The sequence below is a fragment of the Bos indicus genome, chromosome 10, assembly GCF_029378745.1.
Source record: "Bos indicus isolate NIAB-ARS_2022 breed Sahiwal x Tharparkar chromosome 10, NIAB-ARS_B.indTharparkar_mat_pri_1.0, whole genome shotgun sequence".
In the NCBI taxonomy this organism is placed as follows: domain Eukaryota; kingdom Metazoa; phylum Chordata; class Mammalia; order Artiodactyla; family Bovidae; genus Bos; species Bos indicus.
The window spans coordinates 58,354,426-58,374,830 of record NC_091769.1 but is presented as its reverse complement, the minus strand read 5'-3'; the positions used below and the strand labels follow the sequence as shown (position 1 = coordinate 58,374,830).

At 39.8% G+C, this 20,405-nt stretch overlaps 1 protein-coding gene across 1 annotated transcript in view; it reads left to right on the top strand.

The window, feature by feature from the left end:
* Positions 1-20,405, top strand: part of TMOD3 (tropomodulin 3) — an 86,983-nt gene continuing 66,578 nt past the window's right edge. Inside the window, exon 1 of the mRNA XM_019968833.2 lies at positions 1-158. The gene's annotated coding sequence lies outside the window, so the exon portion shown is untranslated. The remainder of the gene's footprint in view (positions 159-20,405) is intronic.

Genomic DNA, 20,405 nt, shown 5'->3' with positions numbered 1-20,405 from the left:
GGGAACCAGCGCCGTCGAGTTGGGGGAACGCCGGCGGGTGGATCCGACCACTCCCTGGGAGGCGGACGCAGGCGGACGGGCGGGTACTGGGAACCGAGCGGCAGGCAGTCCCCGCAGGTTTGTGAAGGAGGTCGGTGGCCGCAGCGGACGCCAGTCAGGTAAGCCCAGTCCGGTGCTTTCCAGGAAGGCCGTCTGCGGGCGCGGGCAGGGAGTCGCACCGGCCATGGTGGCTGAGGCGGGAGAGGTTGCTGCTTTCCAGCCGCCCGGCTTGCGATCTCCTTCCCTACCGATACCACTCGGGGAGCGAGGGGACGCTGGGGGTTGCTTCAGAGCTGACGGGCCGGGGTAGCAGCCGTGGGACGTGTTGGGGCGTCGCCCGCGGTGGAGGCGCGCGAACCCCGAGTTGCTGATGAATCACTCGGGGGCCCGGCCTCGTGGGGTTCGGGACCGGCCCCTTCCCCGCCGGGCTGGAGCTCGCGCGGGCCGCTGTCGTGAGAGCTCGAGGTGCCTGCCCCTTCCCCCTCGCCGGGGTGTAGCTCCGGGGACTAGCGTCTAAAGGTTTTTTTTCACCAAGAAACTCCTTCAAAGATTTCTGCTTGGTGAAAGTTGGAAAGAAAAAAAAAAAAAAAGCAGGGCACACCCTTTCCTTTTTGATTGAAATCTGGCTTGTCTTGCGTTCCCCCTTTTGATCTATTTGCTGTTAGAATAAGTTCCTGGCTCCTATGCAGGACAGCTGGATCCGGCTGTGAAGTTTGTATGTTGGTTTGTTTTGAGGACGTGACTGGGTCGTTATATTTTTGCTTACAGAAATTGGGGTGTTACCTCTGCAAGCCTGCATCCTGATTACAAACAAGTGAGAACAGACATAGGGGTTTTTTTTTGTTTGTTTGGTTTGGTTTGGGGGGTTTTTTATGTTTAGTTAAGAATCGCATTTCCAACTTGCCCTTGGCTTCTCTTAAAACCAAAAGTCATCTGGTAATGAACATTGCAGTAAAACGTAATCCCAGGAGGTCGTACTTGAACAGGAAATAAGCCTGTGGAGATTTAAACTAGTTATGTGCGGTCTCCCTTGGTTTGTAACATTTTCATGCACCTCGTGTTTCTTTTTTCTGAGAATTCCTTCAGATTAATTTTCAGATTAAATTGATTAATAAATTGGCCTGTCCAAAAATATATTAGGCTTAGAAAAATAATTTTCTTTAACCTCATTTTCCTTTGCTAGTCTCTCCTTCCTAGTCCTAGGCACCTTTTAAAAGTTTTATTTATTTGATTGTTCTGGATCTTCATTGCCTCAGGCAGGCTTTCTCTAGTTGTGGCAAACGGGGGCTGGGGGGGTCTGTTATTCTTCCTTGGGTACGAGGGCTTCTCATTTCGGTGACACAGGTTAAAAGGCCAAGCGACTTTGCAGCACACCGGCTCAGTATTTGTGGCTCTCAGGCTTAGTTACACACCGCCTGTGGATTCTTACCCACCTGTTTCCCCTGCCTTGGGAGACAGACTCTCATCCACTGTATCACCAGGGAAGTCCTTTGGCACCTTTTTTTTTTTTTAACCCTCTCACTTCTTTAAGAGCCAAAGTTATTTTATTAGAATACTTAGAATCACTTAACACATTTCTAGGAAAGTAAGGAAAAGGGAAAATGTCAGATGCAGTATATTTTGGCTTGTTTAGCTTGCTTGCTTTCAAAGCTCTCAGGATTTCTAGTTTGTTCATCTTTAAAATGAGGTTGTTCGGCCAGATGACCCCAAGATTATCAGCCCTAAATACCTGACTTTAAAAATTCATTTTATTCATTCAGGGAACATTGAGCACACCTGTCATTCCGAGCCCTTGTACTAGGTATAAAGGAACAAAAATAGTTCTTTAGGATGTCACTGACCTAATGCTCAATTTGTGTGTGTTGTTATGACTAATTCCAAAGTTTTGTGGTATATCTTCCAGGTCAAATTACTCTGCAATGAGTAACTTCACCTAAAGTTAAATACTTACAGGTCAAATCCAGTTACAGTGCTCAGATTCCTCTAATCAGATTTTTCAAATTTCAGCTCCTGGTTTATTTAAATGAAACACAGATTCATCACAACAGAAAGGACTTGAATGGGGTAGAGTGACGCTTCTCACCATAAATTACCCAGTGTCTGGTAGCTTTGAAGTGGGGCCTTTGTATCTTCTGGTCAGATAGGGAATACTGTAGTTGCATTGGGAAATGACACTTGGAATATGAAGGGCTGAGAGATGTTTTAGGGTGTTTATAATGACAGTTTAAAGACCAGTGCTGATAGCTGTGATATGAGATGCATAGCAATGGCTTTTTCCAACCCTCTTTCATTATTAAAAATAATAATAATCCTTCTCTCTAACAAAAATAATTTCCTTCCCAAGGTTTTGCCCTTTCTTTTTTCTCTTTTGCTCCTTCCCTTCTCCTTTCTCTTTGTTGTATTCTCTGATCTTTTTTTCCCATCTCTCTTCCTCTTTCACCCTCACACGTTTTCACTCATATTAATTCGGTAGTTCACTGATTCAACATGTGTTTTGCCCCCACCTGTACAAGACCCTGTCTTAGGCTTCTGGTGACTACAGACATAGAAGATATATATATATTTTTTTGTCTGAGAGCCTGCTGTCTCCGAGATTAGGCATGTGTACTTGTTTATAGTTCAGAGCACTGTAAGTTTGTCTGTAGGGAATAAAAACATGCTGTAGGAGTTCAGAGGGAGAGATCTTCAACAGTCATGGGAGTAGGTAACAAATGAAGTCATCTTTTTTCCACTAAGTGATCATCTGCATTCCCCTAGGCTATATACTCTCTATACTGTTTGAATGTATTTATAATATATCTACATAGAATAGAGTGCAACTTCAAAAGTTTATTTATTTGGAACCTGGAGTGAGGTGGCTTTATGAAAATCAGTTAGATCTGAGCACTGTCCTGTGGAGGGTAAGAGGTGGTCAAGATGAAAACAGACCTGGAAAGAGGCACAGAGAACTCAGTGATAACAGTAGAAAAGGTCTCAGTGAGTTTTAGGTGTCTGTGATGTACACTGCTGCTGTTCTTTAGTATATGTTATGTTTTAAAGATCAAATTACCTGGCAAATTATTCTTCATGCTTTTCAGTTGTCCTTAAATTTAAACATACATGACTCTGTCTTGATTGAAGTAGTTGAGAGCCTTATTCTTTGGGTTGTAATAATTGCCAAAATACTATTTCCCATCCTTGCTAACATCCAATTTAGCTGCCTTTTCCTTTCTCAGTTTTATTTCAGACCCTCTAAAATGACAACTATAAAATCATATTAGAAAAACATTTTTTACCGAACTTCTCACAGTCCATTAGGCATGTATTGAAATTTGTGAATAGTCAAAGTTGATTTGACATTAATGAAACCTGAACATGAACACATATACTTTTGATCTATATACCTATAGGCATCTGTAACCCACTAGGTGGTTTACAATAACGAAGGAATAGAGAGGTGAATAGCAAGTAATTGAACATGTATGTGTGTGGTATTCTAAAATTTCATTTGAAACAAAATCATTAACTTCTGTCTTGAAGCAGAGTACTACATTGTATTTTTTCTTTTTTTTAACTGAAGTATAATTCACATTCCATAGAATGCACACATCTTCAATAGTTCAAGTAGTTCTGTCCATTTTATACACTGTTGTAACTTCTACTAACGAGATAGAACATATTTTTATCACCATAGAAAGTACCCTCATGCCCCTTTCCAGCCATTTCCTTTACACATTCTCCAAAGGCCACCACTTTCTTACTCCCTATTTCTGACACCATAGGTTTGTTTTGCCTAGTCTTGGACTTGACATAAATGGTAACAGAATGTTTCTGAGATTTGTCAGTGTTGTGTGTATCAGTGGTAGGTAGTATCAGTGGTTTCTCTTTTACTGATGGATAGTATTCCATTGTATGAATATACTCCAATTTGTGTATCTCATTTCCTCTTGATGGATATTTGGGCTATTTCTGGATTTGAGTTGTTAGGAATAAAGTTGTTATGAACGTTTTATGAGTCTTGTGTGGATAAGTGTTTTATTTCTCTTTAGAAGTTCCTAAGAGTAGATTTACTGAGTCATAGGGTAAGATGTATGTTTAATTTTATTAAAAAGTTGCCAAACAGGTCTCCAGAGTGGTTTATGTGAGTTCTAGTTGCCAAATTTTAATGTCACCAAATTTTAGTGCCATCAGCCCTTTTTATTTTAGTCATACTAAAGGATATAAAATGGTACCTCACTATAGTTTTAATTTGCGTTCTTTTTTGATGATTAAGGATGTTGAGTGCTTTGCATGCTCAGTGTATCTGATTCTTTGCCATCCCCTGGACTTAGCCCACCGGGCTCCTCTGTCCATGGGATTTGCCAGGCAAGAATACTAGAATGGGTTGCCGTCCTCTTCCAGGGGATCTTCCTGACCCAGGGATCGAACTGGGTCTCTCGCATTGCTGGCAGACGCTTTACCCTCTGAGCCACCAGGGAAGCCCCAAGGCTGCTTAGTATTGTTTTAATATAGAAAGCATTCAGTGGGGTCAAGGAATGGTCCTGAGGCCAGCCATCTTTTCAGGGTGAGGAAAGCCAATTTAGCCTTTATAAAGTTAGAGGATCTGCATGTACACATAATGGGTTTTGATACTCTTACCAGTAAGTTCCCCTGCTTAAGTGACATGATTGGTCTGTTAATTTCTATATTCTCTAATGTGGAAGGAAGCAGGAAGGCACCTGCCTTTGTTCAGCACGTGTGCACACACACACACACACATATATAAGGCTTCCCTGGTGGCTCAGATGGTAAAGAATCTGCCTGCAATGCAGGAGACCCAGGTTCAGTCCCTCGGTCAGGAAGATCCCCTGGAGAAGGGAATGGCAACTCACTCCATTATTCTTGCCTGGAAATTCCCATGGATAGAGGAGCCTGGTGGGCTACAGTCCACTGGTTCGCTAAGAGTCAGACACGACTGAGCGACTGACACATATATATACACATAGTCATATATATATAAAACCCATGCATTTTAGTTTTCATCTTTCTGCTACACTACTTCAGTCCAATCCTTTTTGACACACAGTTCCTGACTTTGTCTTGAAACAATTTCTAAGGTTGGTTCTTTTTTCTTGGTTATCAGATTATCAGATTTTATTGACTGATAACACAGTGACATTTTAAAAAGAACATCACCTTAATCATATTACTCTAATATAACTGTTTTGTTTTTTCTCATTTCCTTCCAGGCTCTGTTCATCCACATACATATTTTTATGGTTGAAATCATAGTGTACATGTCCTTTTCTGTGGTAACCAGTGGACACCGTGTTCTGTATGTGGGTCACCCTTGTCAGTAAAGACAAATAAAGCTGGAGATGGAGATGAGACCACTAGGGGACTTAGCAGTGGGAAACCTTGAAACTAAAGCTTGATTGAAATTGAAGTAGAAGACAGTTGAGATTTTCGAAAATAGAGTTACCCTTCCATGGAAATGCAGGACAACTTTGGTTTCCTTATTCTTTTTCTATTTAATGTATAACAGCTTTCAGTTCAGTTCAGTTCAGTTCAGTAACAGCTTTATTGAAATATAAATCACATATACAGTTCATGTGATGGAAAGAGCCGACTTATAGGAAAAGAACCTGAAGATAGGGAAGATTGAAGGCAGAAGAAGGGGACGACAGAGGATGAGATGGTTGGATGGCATCACTAATTCAATGGACATGAGTTTGGGCAAACTCCGGGAGATAGTGAAGGACAGGGAAGCCTGGTGTGCTGCAGTCCAGGAGGTCGAAAAGAGTCAGACACAACTGAGCAACTGAACGAGAACAGCATACAGTTCACTCACTTAAAGTGTAAAAGACAGTGGATTTCAGTATATTCATAGAGTTGGGTAACCGTCACCACAATTCATTTTAGAACATTCTCATCACATCAAAAAGTAACCGCGTGCCCATTAGTAGTCACTACCCACTTCCTCCCAACCCCCCTAGCCATAAGCAACTGTTGTACTTTCTGTCTATGAATTTGCCTGTTCTGGACATTTCATATAAATGTCATACAATACATCATCTTTTATGACAGACTTCTTTTGCCCTTATACTCCTTCTTGTTTTGCCTCTTTTTGCTTGTTTTCTATTTATTATTTCACCCTTTTAATAATTCACTTTGAGAATTGTACCACAGGCTAGGTTCCTCCACAGACATGCACCCTTTTTGATCTGTAGAGAGAGACACTCCCTCGGGTATGTGTGCTCAAACACACCTACTGTCTGAGGGAAGAACACAAACACACCAAGACACACTTAAAATCTAAGGTAATTGATACATGGAGATTACTCTTTAAAAATGACAGTTTTACATCTGGGCACATCTAAGCACTAATATCACTACAAGTATGCACATGTGAACATAATTCCTGAAGCGCATGTGAGAAAACGGGTGGAAATATGGTAAGCTGGGAGGAAATGAGGCATGAGTGGACAAGAGTGAATGAGAACTGATGGTAAGTTGAGTTTATTTCAAGTATATTCTCCTGGTGTTAAAACACTTCCTGAAACTATCAATCTATTAAATCAGTAGCAATCGTCATGTTTGTATTATTTAATATGTACCAATATATTGGCTCAGAGGTTAAAGCGTCTGCCTCCAATGCAGGAGACCCGGGTTCGATCCCTGGGTCAGGAAGATCCCCTGGAGAAGGAAATGGCAACCCACTCCAGTATTCTTGCCTGGAGAATCCCATGGATGGAGGAGGAGCCTGGTAGGCTACAGTTCACGGGGTTCCAAAGAGTCTGACGCAACTGAGTGATTTCACTTTCACTTTCATAGACTTGTATGTAAGATTGTTGTAGTTAGCTTAGATTTGATATACCCAGGATTTATTTTTGTTCATGGTGGGTGATTATTAACCCAAGTTAGTATTCTTAAAGAACTGTTCCCCGCCCCGCCCCCCCCACTTTGTCATAATGGCCTCTGGGCTACTTGGCTTGGCTTGAAGGTGGGATTGGAGGGGTGGTTGGGATGGGGGAGTGGGGAAGTAGGGAAGAAAGATTATTATGATTAGGAAAAATCAGTAAAGGATTATTTAAAAGTCAACCCCCTCCATTTGTTTGTCCCAAAGAACTACAGTATCTTAGAGAAGATGGTAGAACCATACACAGAAATGGACCTTGGTGGATTTACACATTTTTATCTCTACCAAGCCCTCTGTGCAGCTACACCTGCTTTAGCTTTGCCACTTTTGAGCCCCTGTTAGTCCTCCTTGTCAAAGAGTCTCACTTCCTGTTCTCCTCTAAGACATCATTTGCTCTCCACCAGGGTACAGGTCTCGTCACTGCATTCAGCTTCTTAGTTAGCCTTCCCATCTGCCATTTCCTCTTGTCTATCTTTTCCCACTGCTAAATAGGAGTTCTGGCTTATAACTCCTTCTGAGTCAGATACTAGGGGAGCCTCTTCAAAGAAATGTTTGAACCAGTCCCTGAAAGAACGGGTCTCAACGTGAGCAGAGGGTGAAAGGACATTTCAGGTGTAATGAGCAGTGTTATCTGAGGGCTGGAGGCAGAAGAGCAGGGAACCATGTTTACTTCGTTGCTGTAATACAGAGGATCATGTCTTTCCTTTTAAGTTTCTTCCTTTCCTTTCCCTGGCTCCCTTCTCATCCTCCTCCCATCCCTTTTTAACATGTACTTTGATCTTCTAGCTTCAAATATAGCTCCGCCCTGCTATCTGGATACAAGATCCTTCCCTGATCACCCACAGTGATCTCTGAACTTCTGTAGTACTAATTGCTGGTACCATTCTTTTGTCAGTTATTTATATATTGCCTTAATTTAAAAAACAACACACACACACACAAAAGCTTTATGTGCATGTCTCATTTTCCCAAAATAGAGTTTATTAATCAGGGTTCTTAGGTCTCGGAACACTACCCGCTTAAGCTAGCTTACTTGAAGTTATGGCAGAAAGGCTGGGAGTTATAGTGGGTGTTACCCAGTTCAGGTGCCTGAGCTCCTTGCACCGAACTACAGCTGGAACCCAGAGCAGGCACTTGGAAAGCTCCTGTCCTCCTCCCTCTGAACAGTTTACATGGGCTCTCTTCAGCTTCTGTGCTTCCTCTCCATTCCAGAGCAGTAATTTGGATTTTTTAAAATATCGTCTGTCTTTGTAACTGAGTTTCTTGGTGCCCTCTTAAATCTTACACCTGTGGCAAATGTCCCAGCCCTGCTCCATCCTCTCCTGACTTTCTCTGTTTTCCTTTGGCTTCTGCTTCCCCCTTAGCTTCAGCTTAATTTGTGACTTTGGCTTGCTATGAGGCTGCCTCCAGACTAGACTGGACGATATATGATCTCTCAACTTAGGTTTTGTTTCCCAGCTTTTCAGATTCCTGAAGATGGATTTGATCTTTCTTAGGCTAGGGGTACTCCCTGTACTGAACATCTGTGAGGAAGGAGGCATTGTTATGGCTGTGTGCTTCAAAAGGCCTGAGGTAAGGGAGGTCTCAGACAAGGTGGTTTAGGGTTGGTCATCCCCAGCCCTGCTTACTTTGGTACCAGAGGTCATTGTGTTTTTGTATCTGCACTGCATCTGGCAGATTGACAGCTAAAAAGTAGGTGTGTCTCTTTAGCATCAGTTTATTGCTATGACTTCTGGCCTGGAAAATCCAATGGACGGAGGAACCTGGTAGGCTACAGTCCATGGGGTTGCAAAGAGTCGGACACGACTGAGCAACTTCACTTTCCACTTTCTGACCATTAGAATTAACTTTGGGGCATAACAGGCAAATCAGAGCAATATTTTTAATATTAAAAATAAATTACCAAAGTTTGTTTTATCATCATTTGAAAGATTTCTCATTTTAGAGCAAATCAACTATTTTTTAAACATTTTTGAAATGTTTTTCCTAGTTCAGAAGGAATAGAATATTGATAATCAATTAAATAAAAAGCGATAATAAGTTTTTACTGACTCTGCCCCCAGTCCTATTTGGACTGTTAAAATCAGGTCCTCCCATCATAGATCTCAAATCTTACTGAGTCCCACTCCCTTCTAATTTTGTTATACATTTAGTATCTGCTATGCTGCAAGCCCTGTACTGAGCTGATAATATAAAAATAAATGCCTGCCCTTAAAAGACTCTTGGCCTATGAAGAAAATAGATATTAAGCAACTGATTATATTATGAGATAAATGTTGATAGAAGTGTAGGCAAAGTGGTGACTTAACATCTCTCTTGTGCTGCTTTCTTTGTACATTTGTCATCTCTCACTTTTTTATAATCTTTTTTCAGTCTTCATTGCTCTCACCCAGAATTTTCAGTTAATCACTTGGATTATATGGATCTCAATATGATATCTCATTTACCTAGCATGAACTAATGAAGCTATTCCTTTAAAATGAACTTTGAAGATAATGACTTTATTAGCCAAAATTTATCAAACATCTGCTCTATGTCAAGAACTGTTTTGATTTAGATGTATTCATTTGATGAATTAATATATCAGCTGCCTGAGATAGGTACTGTTGTTATTCTCATTTTACAGATGAGAAAACAGAGACAGAAGGTCACTCCCTAGCTTGCCCAAGTTTGCAAAGAGAACTGTCTGTAAGAAGACTAAGTTCTTTTTAAAAATCTATTTTAAATGTCATTTTTGGTAAAATGCATTATAAAGCTCTTCCTGGTCTTAAATTCTTTTAGGATGATTTGGAGGATGTAGAATTCAGAGTTCATTGTGTTCAGCTGAACATGCATACCCTTGTGCATCAGGTATTATTCTGTGCTGCTGATTTGCCTTCTGAGGTTGTTGGCAGTTTGGAGGTAGTTATATTACATTGCCCCACACTTCTGTGTTTTTTTATGGTTTTTCCTTCTCTTGCCTTCAGCTGTGGCTTCTTTTGCCAATTACTGCCATTTCAGCAACTTGGTTCTGTTAGTATGTGGTGTGTAGTAACATAAAAGTAAAAACTGGTAGAAAGTATTTTATAGAGGCAGCATGATAGAGTGTAAAAAACGGATTTTAGGGTCAGGTTCAAGTCTCACATCCATTGTTGAGAAGGAAGTTATGTATCCTTGGGCAGGCTCTTTATCCTGAGCCTCAGTTTCATCATCTATGAAATGGGGATAGCAATATTTTAAATATTTTGCTATGAGGAGATGTATTTGCTAAAGTAGCTGACACATAACAGGTATGCAAATAAAAATCATTCCTTTATTTTTCTCTTCATTATGTTGGAGTATGACATATGGCCTCTTTGTTAATCTGAGAACTCAGATTAATGAAAGAAATTTGTTACTAAGATGTAAGAAAGATATAGACAGTCTTATTCTAATACTTAAAAATTTTAGTTTATAGTTGGCATCAAGTGTCCATTTGAATATTATCCTAAACTCCTGTTTTGGGTCTTATACTAAGCTCTTAGTAACCTCCTCCCCTTCTCTGCATTAAATTAAGTGGCCTTTACTCCTTTCTATGTGGCTTTCTTGATTTCCTTTGTTTGCTGTTAAAGGAAAAATGTCCCTAGCCCTTACTAAAAGAACGTATGCCAAGGTGGACATTATGACCTTGGGGACAGTAAACCAAGCTTCTTGACCAATAGCAATGATTTCTAAGATTTCCTTTCTTTCATCACTTCTGCTTTTTTCCAACTATCAACAGTCTTAAATATTAGTTTTTCTTTCCACCCCACCCCTTCCATTTCTCCTTTCTCCTGAACTATCCCCACTAGCTGCACAGTTCTATTTCATTAGTTTTATATGGTTTGGTTTTTATTGTATCTATATGTATTTCTCAAAGACTATATTTTGATACTTTTTATTATTATTGGAAGCTCTACTGTCGTAATATGATGAAAATTTTCGGCTTTTGCACCAGAGGTTTTGTGCCTTCTGTCTTAAAATTCCAATAAAAACCCGTGGTACCCTCTCCTTACGGGACTGTGAGATGCTTCACCACAAGCAAGTACGCCAGCTCAAGTCACCCCAAAGATTTTTAAATAGTTTTACTGAAGCATAATTTATGTATCATAAAGTTTATCCACTTTAAGTGTACAATTCAGTAACAGCAGATAACTTTCTCTTCTCAAAAAATATTGAGTGCTGTCTTTAGTCTATAGGAGGATAGTCATCTTGGCCTTCTCCCTTTCTGTTCCTGAGATCACTTGTGGTGGGCTGTGTGATCTTGCTCCTGGTTGCCAAGTGGTTACTTACGTGTCTCCATCTGTTGATCATTGCTTCAGTTATTCACTCGGGATACCATAGTATCTCATCAACCGTGTTGTTCTCTATGCCTGGGACACAAAGTCAAAGTGTTGGGATAGTGCTGTTTTCTTGAAGAATGGCTCCTTTTGGCATTAAGTGAGGGAACTCATTCTTTGCTGTTAGGTGTTCTTCACCTGTTGAGAATTATACCCTAATTCCTACCCCTTGAGACATTAGGACATGTTATGTAAATTATAGGCATGTGCCTCTCCAAACATAACTGCTTCTCTATGTTAGTCTGAAAATTAATTGCTATGGCAAAGCTTGGTGTGTCCCTGGTCTCCTGAAATTGATTAGGGTAAAATGAGTGGTGACCCTAAAAGTCACACGTATGGTACTTCTCCAATGTTAGGTATGAAATACTTCACCATGTAGGAGTAAGGCACAGTCCAAGGGGAGCATGCATTCATAGCAGACAGGGCACCAGACACCTGAGTTAATGAAAGTGCTGGGGCTAAATGGGGTGGTGCATCTTGAGCGTTGTTAACCTTCAGGGTGGAAAAGAGGCCACGTAGCCTGGGAGGAGCTAGGAAAGGCTTTGAGGAAGATGGACTTGAGCTAATCTTTGAAGGGTATGCAAATTTGGATAGGATGGAGAAGTGAAATTTGGCACTGGGGTAGGGAGGATTGTTGAAGAGAAGTGCAGTCCATTTGGGGCAACAAATGAGCCACAGATGTAAAGGTGAACTTTAGGATATTTGTGTGACCTTGAGCCAGCTTGATTAGACCTGAAGATTCCTAATAATCCTTAGTTAAAAAGTAGAAAGGTGGAGTTTTAGGAAAATCACCCAAGAAACTGTCAAAATACAAACCATTAACAAATAAAAATGAATTCTAAGCAAACAAGTGTAATGTAGAAGCACTGTTTGAGGAAGCGTAGTTGGGTGACTATGATCAAGATCGTTAGAGCAGGAAAGCAAAAGCTTACGTCAGGCAAGGAGTTCATTTGTCCCTAGGAAAGAGGGCTTGGTAAAGCATTGTTTTCACTTCCTCTCTTTATGAGACTCCAGAAATTTTCCTAGGTACTGGAACCATTCCTGGGATGAGGCAGAGTCCAGAAACAGAAATCTTTAAAGGCCTGCACAGAACTTTGGGAAAGCTAAAGTGATTCCTCTTGATGTTTCCTTAGAGAAAAACACCCCAAAACTGGCCCCTTCCCAGTTTGAGTTTTAATTATATAAGGCCTTTGGTCCCAAGCTTCTGGAGCTTTGGAGAATTGATAATTATATATCTCTTTAAATGATTTTTGCTATTGGTCTCATAAATTGTTAGATTTTCCCCTTAATGTTCTGAAATTCTTTTAATAGTACTCTCTTTTTTTTTAAATTTATTTTATTTTATTTTTTAGCTGTACAATATTGTACTGGTTTTGCCATATATCAACATGAATCTGCCACACTCTTTAATGAAACTTTTTGTTATGGCATGCATAAACTCAGAGGCAATATTTGTCACTGTTTTTCATACACAACTGCAAAGTAAAATGAATGATTTATTTGTTATTCAAATTAAAAATTACATGTGCGTGATACAGAACTCAAAAGGGTCCGCTGGAGATCTAGTGCACACTCTCCCTGTTTCTTTAGTTCTCTAATTTGTCTCTGGTTCTTATGAGCCCTTCCAGAGTTGGTCCCAAGGCCCTTATTTTTAAAACTTGAGTGATCCTAGACTTTTAGAAAGACCATAAGGATCATTTGTTTACCATTAGTATTTTTTGTGGTAATAGAGAAAAGTGCCAGATTTGAGGAATGGACATGGATGAATTAATGGGGTTAATTGAGTCACTCAATCTAAAATTTCTTAGACTATCACCTTCTGAAACTAAAGCATTTATGAAGCCTGTTTCCCAAACACCTCTTTCCTAGATTCTAAATCTGTTTTCCCAATCTATTTTCCTTGTTCTAAAGTCTTTTCCCTAATATCTTCTAGTACTGTCCTATTTTTGAGTGTCTTGGTTTTAAATTTTAATTGAAATAGAGACAGAAGTTACTTGTAAATTTATTTTAAAAAGAAAAAATGAAGTAACAAGGCAGAAGTGCATATGCTGCTTTATACTTCAGCATTTTTACTATATTAATAAAATTTGTATTTAATTTTGTGACTAAAATTCTTTTGCATTCATTCTTATGATTTATTATGTATTGGGAATTCATGTTTTCATAGAACCATTTCTAATTTTATTTTGGAAAAATAGGAAATGATCTGTAGAAATTTGCTTTATTTGGCAACTTTCCAAGAAAGCATTTATTAATATGGTCATTCTACTTTAACTTCTTCTCTAGTGCATAACACCATAGGCCCATGTTTGACTTCATTATTTACTTTTTTTGTTGTTTAATCTGTTCTTGTTTTCCAAGTCGCTTTCCTAAAGTGTTTCACTTTGTGGTTTTTGAGCTTACCTAGCATGATTCAGAGAAGGCAATGGCACCCCACTCCAGTACTCTTGCCTGGAAAATCCCATGGACGGAAGAGCCTGGTGGGCCGCAGTCCATGGGATCGCCAAGAGTCGGACATGACTGAGTGACTTCACCTTGACTTTTCACTTTCATGCATTGGAGAAGGAAATGGCAACCCACTCCAGTGTTCTTGCCTGGAGAATCCCAGGGACGGCAGAGCTGGTGGGCTGCCGTCTATGGGGTCTCACAGAATCGGACACGACTGAAGCGACTTAGCAGCAGCAGCAGCATGATTCAGCACTCATATTTTCCCTTTCTGCTTGTACATTGTTCATCCTGACAGCGATAAGGGCAAGTTACTATTTTTTCCCTCAAGTTTGGTTAGTATTTCTTTAAGATCACAGACATTAGAGCTAGAAGAGACCTGAGGACATTGGAGTTGGGAATGAAGTTAATAGGCTTCATCCCTTTCCCACTTCTCATCTGTTGGTAGTGGCTGCCTGAAGACTGAGGAGAGTTTACGCTGACTGGGAGAAGGCTGTTTGATTTGCTGTGTCTGGACCTGGAGGAGTCTATTGTCAGAACTAAGACATATCTTGGTTATTCCTCATCTAGCCTGAAAAACTGAGAAGGGAAGTAACTTGCTCAAAGTCACAGAGCCCTTAACGTCCATGGATCTACTGACCCCCAATGTTTGGAACTAAATGCTAAGCTTTTCTCTCCCCAAGAATTCTGGATTACTTTCTGGATTTTTTGGTTTGTGTTTGTTTTTTTCTCCTTGAGGGATAAGTGAATTCTATTAAGTATTGGGTTGGCCAAAAAGTTTGCTTATTTTTTTCCATACCATGGCTCTAGTTGTGCTCGGTTGTCTTTAACTTCATTTAAGACAGTTTTGTTAGATTGTATTGTGACAGCTGTTATATCAGTGTGGCATTTAAAAAAAAAAAAACAAAATAGGTCAGTTTTTATGTAGCCATTTTAATATTGAAGGTGAAAGGAAAAGAGCATTTTCAGCATATTATGCTATATTATTTCAAGAAAGGTAAAAACACAATTGAAATGTGAAAAAAAGATTTGTGAAGCATATGGAGAAAGTACTATGATTGAACATGTCAAAAGTGGTTTGCAGAGTTTCATGGTGGAAATTTCTCACTGAACAGTGCTCCAGTCAGTTGACACTGATAGTGATCAAATAGAACAGTCAGCATTATACCATGTGGGAGATAGCCAACATACTCAAATCATCCAAATCAAGCATTGAGAATCATGTGCACCAGCTTGGTTATGTTTATCGGTGGTTATGTTAATGGTTTTCACGTAAGTTAAGTGAAAAACCTTGATTGTGTTTCTGCATGTGATTCTCTAAAACATAATGAGAGTGTTCTGTTTTTAAAACAAATTGTGATGACGATGAAAACTGGACACTGTACAATGTGGGGAAGTGCAGTGAACCACCACCAACCACACCAAAGATCGGTCTTTATCTAAAGAAGTTGATATTGTGTACATGGTGGAACTGGAAGGGAGTCCTCTATTAGGAGCTCCTTCTGAAAAACCAAATGATTCATTCCAACAAGTACTGCTCCCAGTTAGACCAACTGAAAGCAGCACTCAATGAGAAGTGTCCAGAATTAGTCAACAGAAAACCCAAAGTCTTCTGTCAAGATAACGCAAGATTGCATGTTTCTTTGATAGCTAGGCAAACACTATTACAGCTTGGCTGGGAAGTTCTGATCCGTTTGTTCTGTTCACCAGACGTTGAACCTTCAGAGTCCATTTATTTTGGTCTTTACCATGTTCTCTAAATGGAAAAAAATTCAATTCTCTGGAAGATTGTAAAAAGTACCTGGAACACTTCTTTGCTCAAAAAGATAAAATGTTTTAGAAAGATGGAATTATGAAGTTCCTTGAAAAATGACAGAAGGTAGTGATACAAAATGGTGAATATGTTGTTCAGTGAGGTTTTTGGCGAAAATGAAAAATGTATCTTTTATTTTTACTTAAAAACCCAAGGAAATTTTTTGCTAACCCAATATTTCAATTTGTCATAGTCTGTTGTGTCTTCAGGAAAGACTCAGAAGTTTTCATCGGCAGTTTAGAAATAAAATTTTCCTCATTCTAGGAAAGAAAGGGGATTTGAGTTATAGTCTAGCTAAAACTGAGAACTTTCTTTTCACTTATTTTTAAGACTGAAAAGTTTTCCTATTAAACTTTTAAAACTTGCTATATTTTCCTCATTACAATACAACCAGACTTACCCTCCAAAAAAGGCGGGGGAAGGTAGAATTTTAGTAGAAAGGATGAATTTTATTAGAGATTGTTGGTTCAAAACAAAATCTGGTCTGGAAGGATTAAAACACTAGCAGATATATCACCTGTACTAGTTGACATTTTGGGCAAGATTGTGCATTATTTTGTAATTACAGATACAAGTATCACAACACAGATAACAATAGTAGCTGTATTCTGTGTGTATGTTATGGATATGGGCTTATTGTGATGGCTTCAGTTCAGTTCAGTTGCTCAGTCATGTCCGACTCGTTGCGACCCCATGAATTGCAGCACGCCAGGCCTCCCTGTACATCACCAACTCCCAGAGTTCACTCAAACTCACATCCATCGAGTCAGTGATGCCATCCAGCCATCTCATCCTCTTTCATCCCCTTCTCCTCCTGCCCCCAATCCTTCCCAGCATCAGAGTCTTTTCCAATGAGGCAACTCTTCACATGAGGTGGCCAAAGCACTGGAGTTTCAGCCTTAGCATCATTCCTTCCAAAGAAATCCCAGGGCTGATCTCCTTCAAAATGGACTGGTTGGATCTCCTTGCAGTCCAAGGGACTCTCAAGAGTCTTCTCCAACACCACAGTTCAAAAGCATCAATTCTTCGGCGTTCAGCTTTCTTCACAGTCCAACTCTCACATCCATACATGACCATAGGAAAAACCATAGCCTTGACCAGACGGACCTTTGCTGGCAAAGTAATGTCTCTGCTTTTGAATATGCTGTCTAACTTTCCTTCCAAGGAGTAAGTGTCTTTTAATTTCATGGCTGCAGTCACCATCTGCAGTGATTTTGGAGCCCCCCAAAATAAAGTCTGACACTGTTTCCCCATCTATTTCCTATGAAGTGATGGGACCAGATGCCATGATCTTCATTTTCTGAATGTTGAGCTTTAAGCCAACTTTTCCCTCTCCACTTTGACTTTCATCAAGAGGCTCTTTAGTTCCTCTTCACTTTCTGCCATAAGGGTGATGTCATCTGCATATCTGAGGTTATTGATATTTCTCCCGGCAATCTTGATTCCAGCTGTGCTTCTTCCAGCCCAGTGTTTCTCATGATGTACTCTGCATATACGTTAAAGAAGCAGGGTGACAATATACAGCCTTGACATACTCCTTTTCCTATTTGGAACCATTCTGTTGTTCCATGTCCAGTTCGAACTGTTGTTTCCTGACCTGCATATAGGTTTCTCAAGAGGCAAGTAAGGTTGTCTGGTATTCCCATCTCTTTCAGAATTTTCTACAGTTTATTGTGATCCACACAGTAAAAGGCTTTGGCATAGTCAATAAAGCATAAATAGATGTTTTTCTGGAACTCTCTTGCTTTTTAAGCTTTTTTGATGGCTTAGATTAGTTCTAATAATTCCTTAGAGCACTTTGTCCCATGTTTTACCAAAACTTTCACTTTTTTAAGTCTCGCAAATGCTGAGACAGCTTTCACACAAAGTATTTTGATACCTTATTAAAAATGTTAGTCAGCAGGTCTGCAAGTATTGCTAGCAACACTTATGTACATCTTCATATAGTCACATTTTGTTGAGAACAGTGGATTTCTCCCAGGATAGTTTCCTCATTCAGAAGTTTATTTTTCTATAGAAACACATTTTCAGTTAAACAGTGAATGATGTACTTCTTAATCCTTTTCTGTGGTACAATTATTGATACATAGCATTGCTATAGGATAAGGTTGTACATACCTGTGGATGTTAAAAGGGAGTGGAGAAGGAGAAGTGAAGAGACATCCCAGTGATGGATTCATCTAATGTACCACCTGGGCTGTACTCTTAGGATGGAAAGTGGCAAGAGAGGGTCTGAGGGAGAATCAAATTTACTTTCATTGTGTGCCCCACTTGCTGGTCACCACATTGGCATATTGAGAGAGCTCAGCAGTGTATCTGAAGAAAACTTTACAGTGTTGAGTTTGAATCTGCATTTATCAGTAAATTTGCAGTTGAATATTATGGTCTCTGTGCCCTGTTTTTGCCATGTCTTTGATTCTTATGATCTTTAGATTTCATTTTGACAAATGTTATATATTAATGCATATACATGGAATCTAGAAAAATGGTTCAGATGAACTTATTAGCAGGGCAGGAATGGAGACGCAGAGGTGAAGAAAAGACGTGTGGACACAGCAGGGGAAGGAAAGGGTAGGGCAAATTTGGAGATTATCACTGACATATATACACTACCATGTGTAAGATAGCTAGCTAGTGGGAAGATGCTATATAGCACAGGGAGCTCAACTCGGTGCTCTATGATGACCTAGCAAGGTGGGATGTGGGGTGGGGTGGGAGGGAGGCTCAAGAGGGAGGAGATATATGTATACATATCGCTGATTCACTTTGTTGTACAGCAAAAACTGACACTACATTGTAAAGCAATTATACTCCAATAATAAAATTTAAAAAAAAATCCAGTTTGATATACAAGCAGCTCATGGAGCTCAATATCAGAAAAATAAATGACCCAATCAAAAAATGGGCTGAAGAACTAAACAGACATTTCTCCAAAGAAGACATACAGATGGCTAACAAACACATGAAAAGATGCTCAACATCACTCATCAGAGAAATGCAAATCGAAGCCACAATGAGGTACTATCTCACACCAGTCAGAATGGCTGCTATCAAAAAGTCTACAAACAATAAATGCTGGAGAGGGTGTGGAGAAAAGGGAACCCTCTTACACTGTTGATGGGAATGTAAGCCAGTACAGCCACTGTGCAGAACAGTGTGGCGATTCCTTAAAAAACTGGAAATCGAACTGCCATACGACCCAGCAGCCCCACTGCTGAACATACAAACCAAAGAAACCAGAATTGAAAGAAACATGTGCATCCCAATGTTCATTGCACCACTGTTTATAATAGCTAGGACATGGAAGCAACCTAGATGTCCATCCGCAGACGAATGGATAAGAAAGCTTTGGTACATACTTACAATGGAATATTACTCAACTATTAAGAAGAACGCATTTGAATCAGTTCTACTGAAGTGGATGAAACTGGAGCCTATTAGAGTGAAGTAATAAGTCAGAAAGAAAAACACAGAAAGAAAAACACAGTATATTAACACATATATATGTAATTTAGAAAGATGGTAATGAAGACCCTATATGTGAGATAGCACAAGAGACACCGATGTGAAGAACAGACTTTTGAACTGTGTGGGAGAAGGCAAGGGTGGAATGATTTGAGAACAGTATTCAAACATGTATATTACCATATGTGAAATAGATGACCAGTCCAAGTTCAATGCATGAAGCAGGGCACTCAAAGCCAGTGCACTGGGACAACCCAGAGGGATGGGATGGGGAGGGGGATGGGGGACACATGTACACCCGTGACTGATTCATGTCAATGTATGGCAGAAACTACCACAATATTGTAAAGTAATTAGCCTCCAATTCAAATAAATAAATTAATTTTTAAAAATTCCAGTTTGAGAAACATAAAATGGGGAGAGAGAATTTATCTGAAATTCTTTTCCTTTCATTTTCATGGTCCTTTTCCTCTCCCTATATCCTACCCGCTTACGTCCAGTGTATGCCTTCTCCTGGACAGCACATTAAATGTAATTGGCACTTAATAAATGTATACAAATACATTTACTGATTTGAAGATGGGGAAATTGGTAAGGCTGAAAAGGAGTTTTTCAGAATGAAGGAAAAAATCTGGTCTGAAGCCCAGGAAATTCAAAAGGGTGAGACTGAGGAAAGATGTTGCTGTTCACCTTTTGCTCACTGCATAAAACTCAGCTTGATCTCAGCATGATTTCTTTTAGATCTAGCCTAGTTTATTTTAGGATTTAGTATGTAGTTCATTGCTTACTAACTTGGTGTATTAAGAAAATTTTTGCAAGAGGAAGAAGGAGTCATAGCAATACTTCCCTTGGGAGAGAGAGAGAGAACTCTCAGTCTCTCCATTGTATACTTGGAGTGAATGCAGTATTTTGACTGATGGCTAAGCACTGATAAGCTTTTCCTGCAAGTCACCTCATATTTGGTTTTGTCTGCAGTGTGACTGATAGAAGGATCCTTTAGGTTAACCAACAGAGATTAAGAGCTCTGTAACCTTAATACCCTGAGAGACTTGTTTATGATGTCATTTCTATTTTAAGGGTTTTTTGAGTTTGCAGTAACTTTTAGAAAAGCTTGAACATTTCCTCGTTTACCCAGTCTATTAAACAAACCAAAAGGAAGACTGAAAAATATTTGGTACTTATAAACTGGGTTTGCTAAGGGCGTGGTTGATGTGGCATTCATCCAAATAGAGTGGGTTCCTCTCTGACCTTGCCTTGGATCTCTGATGCTGCAACTACACCAAGAATAGATAGAGAGGAGGTGGGCTACAACTGGGAGCTGGCTTGGCTACTTTGAACCAGAAAAGGAAGTGGGGTGCTCCCATAGGAGCCACAAGGTCTCTCAGTAGAGTCTTGTTGAAAGATTGTTTTTGAAGTGGTATGAATAACC